Consider the following 10414-nt stretch of genomic DNA (forward strand, 5'->3'; position numbering starts at 1 on the left):
AATTTGATATTCAATATGTTGAATAAAAAGCTATCAAGGGAAAGCAATTATAAATCAGCTAGCAGATGCACCTATGTAGAGTCTTCTCTTGATTAACATTTATTTTCCTAATGAATCAATTCTGACACTCACACAGCAAGCATGGGTGATGTTTTTCAATGATTCCTTTACACAACAAGAATCTTGTGCTGAGTTACTCTTCATAACACCACAAAGGTATTCACTACCTAAGGTGTATAAGATTTTGTTTCCTTATACAAATAACATTGCTGAGTATGAGGCTCTGATTAATGGCATGAAGATTGTGACTGAATGGAGAGTAGATTAGTTGAACATCTTTGGGGACTCTCAACTCATAATCAAATAGGTCAATGATGTGTATTAGACAAAGGATGAGAAATTAATCCCTTATAAACACATGGTTGATGATATGAAGAAATAATTTACTCATATCACTTTTTAGCAACTCCCTTGAGTAGGCAACAAAGTGGTTGGTGCCATGGCTACTCTAGCTTCCTTGCTACAAATGCCAAAAAATGATCTCTGACACAAGTTCCTAGTGGAAATGTTACTCTACCTTGCCACCCCTAAATCTAGGAGGATCTATTCTATTATAGGACAAGACTCATCTCACTACCACCATATCTACTCCTATCTCTGTGACCAAACTATTCTAGATGGTCTAACTTGAAATGAAAAATGTGACCTTATTTGTAATGCTTCAGGGTATTTCCATTATTGCTGATGACTTGTTTAGGAGAGGTCTCATCCATATATCATCCAATCATAGCTTTTGAATCTAATTCACTATGGGCCCCTATGGAAGTTTGTTTGATGATGGTTATTCCTTGTTTGAATGCAATGAGAGCAACACTTTTATTGCCATAGTTGTTTTAGATTGGACAAAAATTTAATTCAGACTAATAGTGGAAAGTAGGTTTCAGTGAATGTCCAGCTAAAGCATTAGCACTAGATTATTGACCAAACACTCCTTAGTTGTTTAGAACTCAAAGATTCCAAATGCACATTAATTGATGTTCACGAGGGCATTTTTGGGTCTCACTCAAAAGGCTTGACACTAGCTCGAAAACTTATTAAAGTTGGTTACTACTGGCCAAATATGGAGTAAGAGGCAATCAAGTATGCCAAGTTCTACAAATAGTGTCAGCTCCATGGGAATCTAATTCTTACTCTAGCTAGGGAGTTGATTCCATCTACCACACTATGGTCTTTTCAACAATAGGCCTTTGATCTTGTGGGTCAGATTCACCCATCTTCTTCTAATGGACATAAGTTCATTATTATGACTACAGAGTACTTCACAAAGTGGGTAGAGGTAGTACCTCTCACAATATCAAATGGTAAAACTATAGCTCTATTTATCACAAACTACATCATATGCAGGTATGGTGTACCATCCTCCATTATGACTGACAATGGAAGACAATTTAAGAACAAAGACCTCAAGGAGTTATGCAAAATGTTTAGAATAATGCAACACTAGTCTTCTATCTATTACCCTTAGGGTAATGGTCAAGTAGAGGCATCCAACAAGGTGATACTCATGATCTTACATTGTATAGTCAACAAATTTGGGAGGGACTAGCACCTCCAGATTACTCTAGCTTTATGGGCATATAGAACAAGTATTATAACTCCTATAGGTACAATGCCCTTTGCTTTGGTTTATGGAGCAAATGTTATGCTTCCAATTACGGTTGAGATTCCTACTCTAAGAATCTCCATGAAGGGACTCATTACTAATGATGACTACATAATATCTTAGCTTCAAGAGCTAGTATTATTAGATGAACATCAGCAAGTGGCATGTGATCATCTTTGATCTTATCAACAACATATGTCTGGAAGTTACAATAAGAAAGTTAAGCCACATAACTTCCAACTCCGTGATCTCATCCTAAGAGAAAACCCTAAGAATTAGCAACAAGTCCAAAAAGGGAAGTTTGAACCAAACTAGCTTGGTCCTTACATAGTCACTACAATGTTTAGATTTGGTGCTTACCAACTTTCTATAGCTAAGGGAGAGGTACTCAAGGAGCCTATTAACACTCTCCACCTGAAGCAGATCTATAGTTGATCTGATCTCAAAAAATCTCTATATATACTTAAATGTCTTAAAAAAAATTAAAATTGCAAAAAGTCCTAAAAAAATCATTACCTTTGTAAAAACCTATCAATAAGTGCCTTGGTAATACCAAAAAAATCAAAAAAGTAAAAAATACAAAAAAAGAAAAAAAGAAAAATACAGAAAAATGGAAAAACAAAAGTGTCATTGGTGAAAACCTAGAAACAGGCATCATGGTAGCAAAAAAAAAAAAAATAAAATCTCTACCAAGAAGGTGAAAACCTAGTAAATAGGCACCTCTTGTTCCCAATGCTCCATCTTGCAGCACATCTTCTAGCTTCTTGTACAATTGCTTTCTTGCTTTCACTTCCTACTTTAGTTTCTTACTTTTAACTCATGTATCCATGGATTGAATCTTGTTAGAACTCGAGGGCACCACCCTATAGTGTCATGGGATCTCTCTTGTGATAGTCACCATTGGTCCTCACTACATCTACCTATTATTGTTTATGTTACCTTTCTGAGATTCCTTTCATGGAGTCTCTCTTATAATAGTCACCAGTGGTCCTCACTATATTTTCCTACTAGCATTTGTGTCCCTTTTCAAGATTCCTCTCATGGAGTCTCTCTCATGATAGTCACTAGTAGTCCTCCCTACGTTTGCCTACTAGTGTTCATGTCCTTTTTTGAGATTCCTTTCATAGAGTCTCTCTCATAATAGTCACTAGTGGTGCTCACTACATTTACCTACTATCATTTGTGTCACTTCAAAGATTCCCTTTTATGGAGTCTTTCTCACAACAGTCACCAGTGGTTCTCACTATGTCTACCTACTGACATTTGTGTCCCTTTTTGAGATTTTTCTCATGAAGTCTCTCTCACAATAGTCACCAATGGTTCTCACTGTGTCTACCTACTATTAGTTGTGTCACTTTAGAGATTCCCCTTTATGGAAGATCTCTCTTGTGTCAGTCACCAGTGGTTCTCACTATGTCTATCTACTATTGCTCAGTTCCAATTGAGGTTCTTCTTCATGAAGATTCCTCTTTTACTTTAGTCACCAGTCATTCTTACTATGTCTGTCTACTATCATCACCCTACTAAAGAGATTTCTTTCATCCATGTTCTAGACATTGGCCCTTGAGATTAGAAACACAAAATTCAAAATGATATACTTGTTTGGATACGTTGAGCTTTTTCTTTGTTTGTTTCACTTTCACTTCATCATGTCTCCTTGAGAAACTTGATGATGTCATTTTTTACTAGAGAAGGAATGATTTGGGGCATGATCTTTTCTTTGTTTCCTATTTGTGATTTAGTTCTAATAATCTAAAGCATCCATATAAGAGGGGTGTCCACTATAAGAGCCTCCATCTTGTATTGGATGGCCGTGTGTACCTCAACTCCTTTTATATGGATACATCAATAACATTGGTTCTTCTCCTTACTTGTTAGAGTGAACTCTTCATGCTATAGTAAATATTGATACTAGTCCTGCTAAGTGAGCATATGGGTCACTGTGAGTATATCTAGCACACTTCTATCTTAGGTTATGAATGCAAGGGTCATTGTAGAAAAAATACTTACTCAATACTTAGCATAAGATGGATCTATTGTGTGTCTAGTGTGTCTACATGCAAGCAACATTCTGGTCATCCTAGCATTTATGCTTTGATGCTTATGTTAGCTTGCTACATTAAAAAGGGACAAATGGTATGGTCATTCTAGTCATTCTGACTTCTTGTTCCTTGAATGCTTACATTTCATCCCAACAAAATTAGAACATATATCCTATTCATATTCCCATGACTATAATGTTAGTAGGAATTATATGACATATGGAGTTTTGTTATGTGCTCAATATTGATAATTGTCAAAGTCTGGTAACCAAACCTAGGGTTACATCTAGTTTAAGGTTACATCTAGCATAGGTTTTCATTACATACTTCACTTGGCTAAAAAAATGATTCAATTGCAAATCTACTTCCATCCTTCATGATGCAGGATTGTTGGTCTCTTTAAAGTATCATGTTTCTTCACAGTTGCAAAAGTATTCAGTTCTTTGGTTCACCCTCTCATTCCTTAATGGGATACCTATCACTATCAAGAAAAAACATGAAACAATACATGAGATCTTAGTCCATTCACATTTACATTTCATCCATAATTTCATCATCCATCTCATCTACACTACATTTACAAATCAAATCAAATATGCATCCATACATCACATCATATTTGCATCTCATAATGACAGCATAAAACATCTCATATACATCCAGTTAAAAGATAGGCAATGACAAGTATAAAGGATACTCAATGCAAAATCTCATATATATATATATATATCTCAGTATAAAAGAATATGTTAGTACAAAAATGAGTGCAACTTGAGCACTATCGATAAAAAATGATACAAAATAGTGTTGGCACACCAATCAACATATAGCTAGATCAAAAACTTAGAGATGCAATTAGTCTAACTCTCTCTAGCTCTTTTAGCTCCTAGAGGAGGAGGAGGAGGTGATGGAGGCATATTTGGCCTAGCAGGTGGTTGCACACCTCCTAACTCTTTATCATACTGTGAGAATTATGGCATTTGTTGAGTCTCATCTGACACAACTATGGAAGAAGCTAAAAAATAATAGGCCACATGTTCTTCCTATAACTGAACCTCATCCTTTAACTTCTCTACCCTCGTCCTAGCTATCTCTAGCTGCTCTTGCAGCCTATGGATCTCATGATCCTACTCAGCAATTTGGGTGTCTTACACAACTATCTAGATTTGCAACTCTCCTAACTACTGAGTGGCCTATCATATCCACTCTCTAGCTCTCCTCAAGGTATCCTAAGACCCAGTAGCTAGCTAGTCCTACATCTCCTCCTCAAGTTTCTTGACCTGTTACTTGACTAGCTACTACTCCTCCATGCGAGGTCTCTACCATTGACCATAATCTACCCCACTACCACCTACACTTGGATCACTCCCCATCTATCAAGGAGGAATTTGCACCTATCTAGCTTAGTGTCTAACCTACTATGGGCCTTGCTTTGGTTCTTGTGGTGGTTTTTGTTGAGGCTGTGGTGGTTGTACCTACTAGGCTACCTATGGTCCATGAGATGCCATCCCTACTAGATCTGTAAATCACAGGAAGGGTGGATAACAAAATATGCTTGATAAGTAGGCATCATCTTGGCACTACTACTATTGGCAGGTAATCCCACTGTGTCACAACCAAGTTGCACACATCAATCATGGATCTCCTTGGATCTAACCTTGACAACCATCCATGACTCAAATCTCTAGCCAACCATGCATATGAGTAGTACTCCTATGATATATCCTATGGCCACGCATATTGATGCCACACACAAGTACACTAATAAATTTAAACTTAATTTTTGACAAATTTTGGTCAAAATTTTGACCAAGTAGTTCGTGGTAATTTTTCTCATTGAAATTTTGACCAACTTGCACGTTGGTTGAAATTTTAACCAATTCTTGGTAGAAAACTATCAAGAATTGGTTGAAATTTCCACTAATGTTTGGTCAATTTTTTTTTATAATTGGTGGAAATTTCAACCAAATCTTGGTAGAAAACTATCAAGAATTGGTCAAAATTTCTACCAATGTTTGGTCTTTTTTTTTTATAATTGGTGAAAATTCCAACCAATTCTTGGTAGAAAACTATCAAGAATTGGTCAAAATTTCCACCAATGTTTAGTCAATTTTTTTTTAATGTTGCATTAAGAAATTTTTTCTTATCCAAGCCATTTAATTTGCAACCTTTTAAATCTCTCCAAAGATACAATTGGAGTAGGAGAATTTTTCTTCTCAAAGGTGTTCTCTGATTGTAAAGCAGACACTTTACAATTAGAGGATGAGGACACCTTTGAGAAGAAAAATTCTCCTACTCCAACTTTATCTTTGTATAGATTTAAAAGATTGCAAACTACATGGCTTGGATAAGAAATAATTATTTGATACAACATGGAATAAAGAAGAACATAAACATATAGCATGGACAACTATTCTTTAAAATGAAAGCATCCAAGAATGTAACTAAAAGTAGAACTACTGAAGTATAACATGCCTCATTATGCACTCTTGATATTGACAAAGTTGACATAATTTTTTTCAACTATGAATAATGATATATTATATAATCAAAGTAATAAAGGAATTTCATATTCATGATTGTCAGTTTTCAAAGTATAGTATAGTACATAAGTTGAAGAAGAAAAGTATCCTAAACTAAACACCACTATATGAAAATTATGCATTTTATCTACAAGAACTTCATCACTAGAACAACTACTTTTCAAGTTTACTTGTGTAGTTATTTTACTCTTTTTTAGAATTTAATGTCTAAAGAGTACTTCAATTTCTTTAAATTGTTATGGAAATCATAGTTGCACTTGTCCAATGTATCCTTTGTCTACTCCTTAAGAAACACTCTCTATGAACTCATTTACATCAAACATAGAACTTGGATCCTTCTTTGTAATCATGGCCTATTTTACACAACACATTTTAAATATTATACACCAAAATATATATCATGGTTGCACTAGTACAATGTATGAAATGATGAAAACCAAGTTTGAGATCAAATTGTATTTTTTTTTCAAAAGGACAGTTTATTCACAAAAGAGTAGATATGACATTGCACATTTTCAATTATAATGGTTGAGATAAGATTTGTAGGGGTAATATCAAAAGTAAGGTTCCAAATAGAAATCCTATATGGAGCTACTTGTTGACCTTGGCCACCAAGAGCATGAGTTAGTTCTTTTGGTGACCTCTCTTAAATTATTATATACTCACCAGAGGGAATTGAGAGATCCACTGAGGTCAAAGGAGTAGCTACATAAAATGGGATATGATGGTGGAAAGCTGAGAGTGCCAAATTATATGTCCCTATTTTATTTTTTGTGTCACCTATGAAAATATAACACCAACTTAGCAAGCCTTAACATACAAGAACAAATGTTGTTGGAAAAATTCTATTGGCCAATCATCTAATGAGATTTAATTTGATAAATATCAATTTCAAATATCATAGCAAAGAAATTTTAGGATGTTAATAGTAGTTCTACATACCATTTGCAATATGTTTATTAGTAACTACTTTGGGAACTGAATCAAATATCCAATTCATCTCTTCTTGAAAACCTAGTTTATCTCTATTACTCTTTCCTCCAACTACAATAGATGTTCCATCTTGCAAAGCCCATACCTACACATCCATTATTTATTTTGTAAATCAACACATTAGACATAATTTTTGTGCCATTATCCAAATAGTGATAACTTGTAAAATACATTAACCAAAACTTGAAATGAATTTTGTGAATGTAAAAATTTGCTAAATCTAGGCTTACCTGTCAATGAGAGAAAAAGTTAACAAAAATTGTGGAAATGAGTGGTCCAAATCCAACATATACCTTAGGAACCCTTGGATCAAACTAAGATCAGGAAAAACGGTTAGCTATAATTAGGACAAATATGGTTAAAACAAGAATTCATTTCTTAGTTATACTTTGTCATCTTTTTTTCATAACAGCTATAAAAGGAAGGGTAGTCATAACTAATAATTAGTTAGTCTAGCATACTCATTATGATTAACATCAATATTATTTTTGTTAAATTTTGTACACATGATTATTCAACCTAATTCCACTCAAAATAGAGTTATCTCCATTATATTCTTTAAAGGTTCACATGATAAACAGTCAAACATAAACAAATAATGGAGGAAAAGCATGGACCTTTAGTTCTAGGCCAATGTTTCCAATTGCATCATCCACAACAACTTCTATGCCATGAATGGTTATTGGATGATTTGACCTAGGCCACCTAACTCCCACAAACTTCCCTTCTTGATCATACATCACAATAGACTACAAATCTCAAGCCAAAATTGATTTGTGGTGTCAAAGAAATAATCATCAGATATAATAAATTAAATATATGAGTTTTCCATAATCCATAACCAATTTAGTTACAAATTTCTAGAATAGATTGTGTATAAGTATTTGAATCAACATTTTGGATTGCACACTCAAATGCATTCTTAGCTCTCTTGTATCCTGATGATAAACATACAACATGATTTGAAACATTGATTCAAATACTTATACACAATATTTTCTAGAAATCTATAAATGAATCAGATATAATGGTTTAGAAGCTCCAAAATTTAGGAAATGACCAAAATATCTTTCAAGATGATTTCCTTTTTTGGCTCCTTCAAAGAGAGATTTAAAGATTTTAGAAATAAAGATTTCACATGTATACTTACATTCCTTTAGGATTGGTAGAACTATTATCATCTTCTAGTGGCAAGAATGTACCAAAAATTTTATTATCTCCATGAAATAATGTAGCCATTGCAATATTGAATGGTCGTGCACCATTCTTGTGTATCTAAAGAGCTGAGACACTCCAATTTGTTTGATATATTGTGATGCCCCCAAATCGTAAAGGGCTATTCACATTGATAGTCTTCCTTAGAAATTCCTTTCCATTTGTATCACATAAAGAAAGGTTGTTGTGAAATTGGAATACCTAAATAAAGATGGGAAAGAAAAATGAATAACAGTAAGATATCTTCTATTAACATCTCAATGTAATTTTCGAAAGAAACTTGACTATTTTGAGATTATCAAACTAAAAAATATAGCTAGGAGAACAAAAAAAGAAAAAAGAGTTGTAAGATGGTGGCTATAGTACCATTTCTTCTTTTATGTGAGTGGTTGTGTGAAGGAGAAAAAAAGCTCCAAATTGTGATTCCAAATATATATACATATATATATATACCTCACCATTCTCATAGTAATTAATGTAAAACTTCTCAACATGAACTTCTATTTGAAAATTGGGAATTGGTTTAGACAAAATCCCATTTGGAGTAAGCACATCCCCCATTATAAAATTCAAGCCTTGAGGAATTGTAACTAAACCACGGTAGCCCCCCATAAAGCTTAGAGTTGGCCCTACCATTATGAGAAAAAGAGTTTCATGTACATCAATAAATGCAAGCCTATTAGCAAGCTCGTTGAATCCATATAGACCTAATTTTTTAAGAAGACCTGCAAGCACCCAATTTTGAAAACAAAAGATCATTTTATCCATGGAATAAGAGTAGAAATATTGGATGAATTCTATGAGATCATTTCTTCCAAATAATCACAATCAGCTTACCTCATATCCTGAACCCATTAGAAGAAAACCAAGGTCTTGAATATGAGCTCTGGGAAGTGATTCTGTAACTTCTAGTTTTAGGATGTTGGATCCAGACCTCATGAATGTTGAGAAGGCTATAAATTCCTTGGTGAACCCTAATCTAAGGGTTGGTAAATGCCATTGTACAACTATAGTACAGAGCAATAGACTATGCCTAGAATTGTAGTGATAGTTACTGGTTTTTATTAAGTTTTGAAGTGAATAGAGAAGTGTTTATGGATTTTGTTGAATGGAATAGTGTGCATAGTGTTAATTCTTCATTTTGCAAGCATTAAATTAGGTCTTTTCAAGTTTTTCAAGTGCTTTGTTTAATTATTTCAAAGTAGACTATGCTCCCCATCTAGTATCTATGATGTCATTATCATGACACTGTAATTTGGAAGCATGCAATGTTAATGTAATTCTAGATAAGGTAGAATGCAAATTTTAAAGATAGACAACATGCAAGCATCCCTTCATAATAAATACAATGCGTTGAATAAAATATGGCATTGAAGGATACCTCATTTTGGTAAAGATCATCAGAAGACTATAAGAGACATGAAATTTCCACAATTCATAATAGTTCTAGTGAATGGTTTTGGATATAATGATGTAACTTTTTTCAGCATCAATAGTTTGGATCACACTCACATTTTTTCTGAAATGTTGATGCTAGAAAACACTACATAATTATATCTAGAAGCATTCATCAATACCAAAAAACTATCCTTGCTTCCTCTATAGGTTGTATTGTGTATGCACTATATGAAATCTCTCTTTTGAAGCATATGGGGGAAAAAGAAGCTATAAGTCATATATTAACTATTGCATAGAGTCCCTATAGCATTGAACTTCTCAAAGATTTTCCTAATTGATGTCTTTGAGGATGTGAAAAAGAAAGAAGAGTGACAAAGAAAAAAGAGAGTCAACTATATAAATCTCAAGATATTAGTAAGAAATGACTATAAATGCTGCCCATATTTGAAATTTACACAAAAAATGGCACAAATAGCATAAACACTAATCTTACTTGTAAGAGTTATTTTTATTGTGTGGATTCTACCACTCTAGAGATGATTGAGAAATTTGTTAGCATC

General features: G+C 33.8%; 1 pseudogene; it reads right to left on the minus strand.

Moving 5' to 3' along the window:
- Positions 1-7182: 7182 nt before the first annotated feature.
- On the minus strand, positions 7183-9842 carry LOC149531709 (cytochrome c biogenesis protein CCS1, chloroplastic-like; annotated as a pseudogene).
- Positions 9843-10414: the final 572 nt, after the last annotated feature.

This window comes from Cupressus sempervirens, chromosome 11, assembly GCF_028749045.1.
Source record: "Cupressus sempervirens isolate cs-2001-9-10 chromosome 11, ASM2874904v1, whole genome shotgun sequence".
Classification (NCBI taxonomy): Eukaryota; Viridiplantae; Streptophyta; class Pinopsida; order Cupressales; family Cupressaceae; genus Cupressus; species Cupressus sempervirens.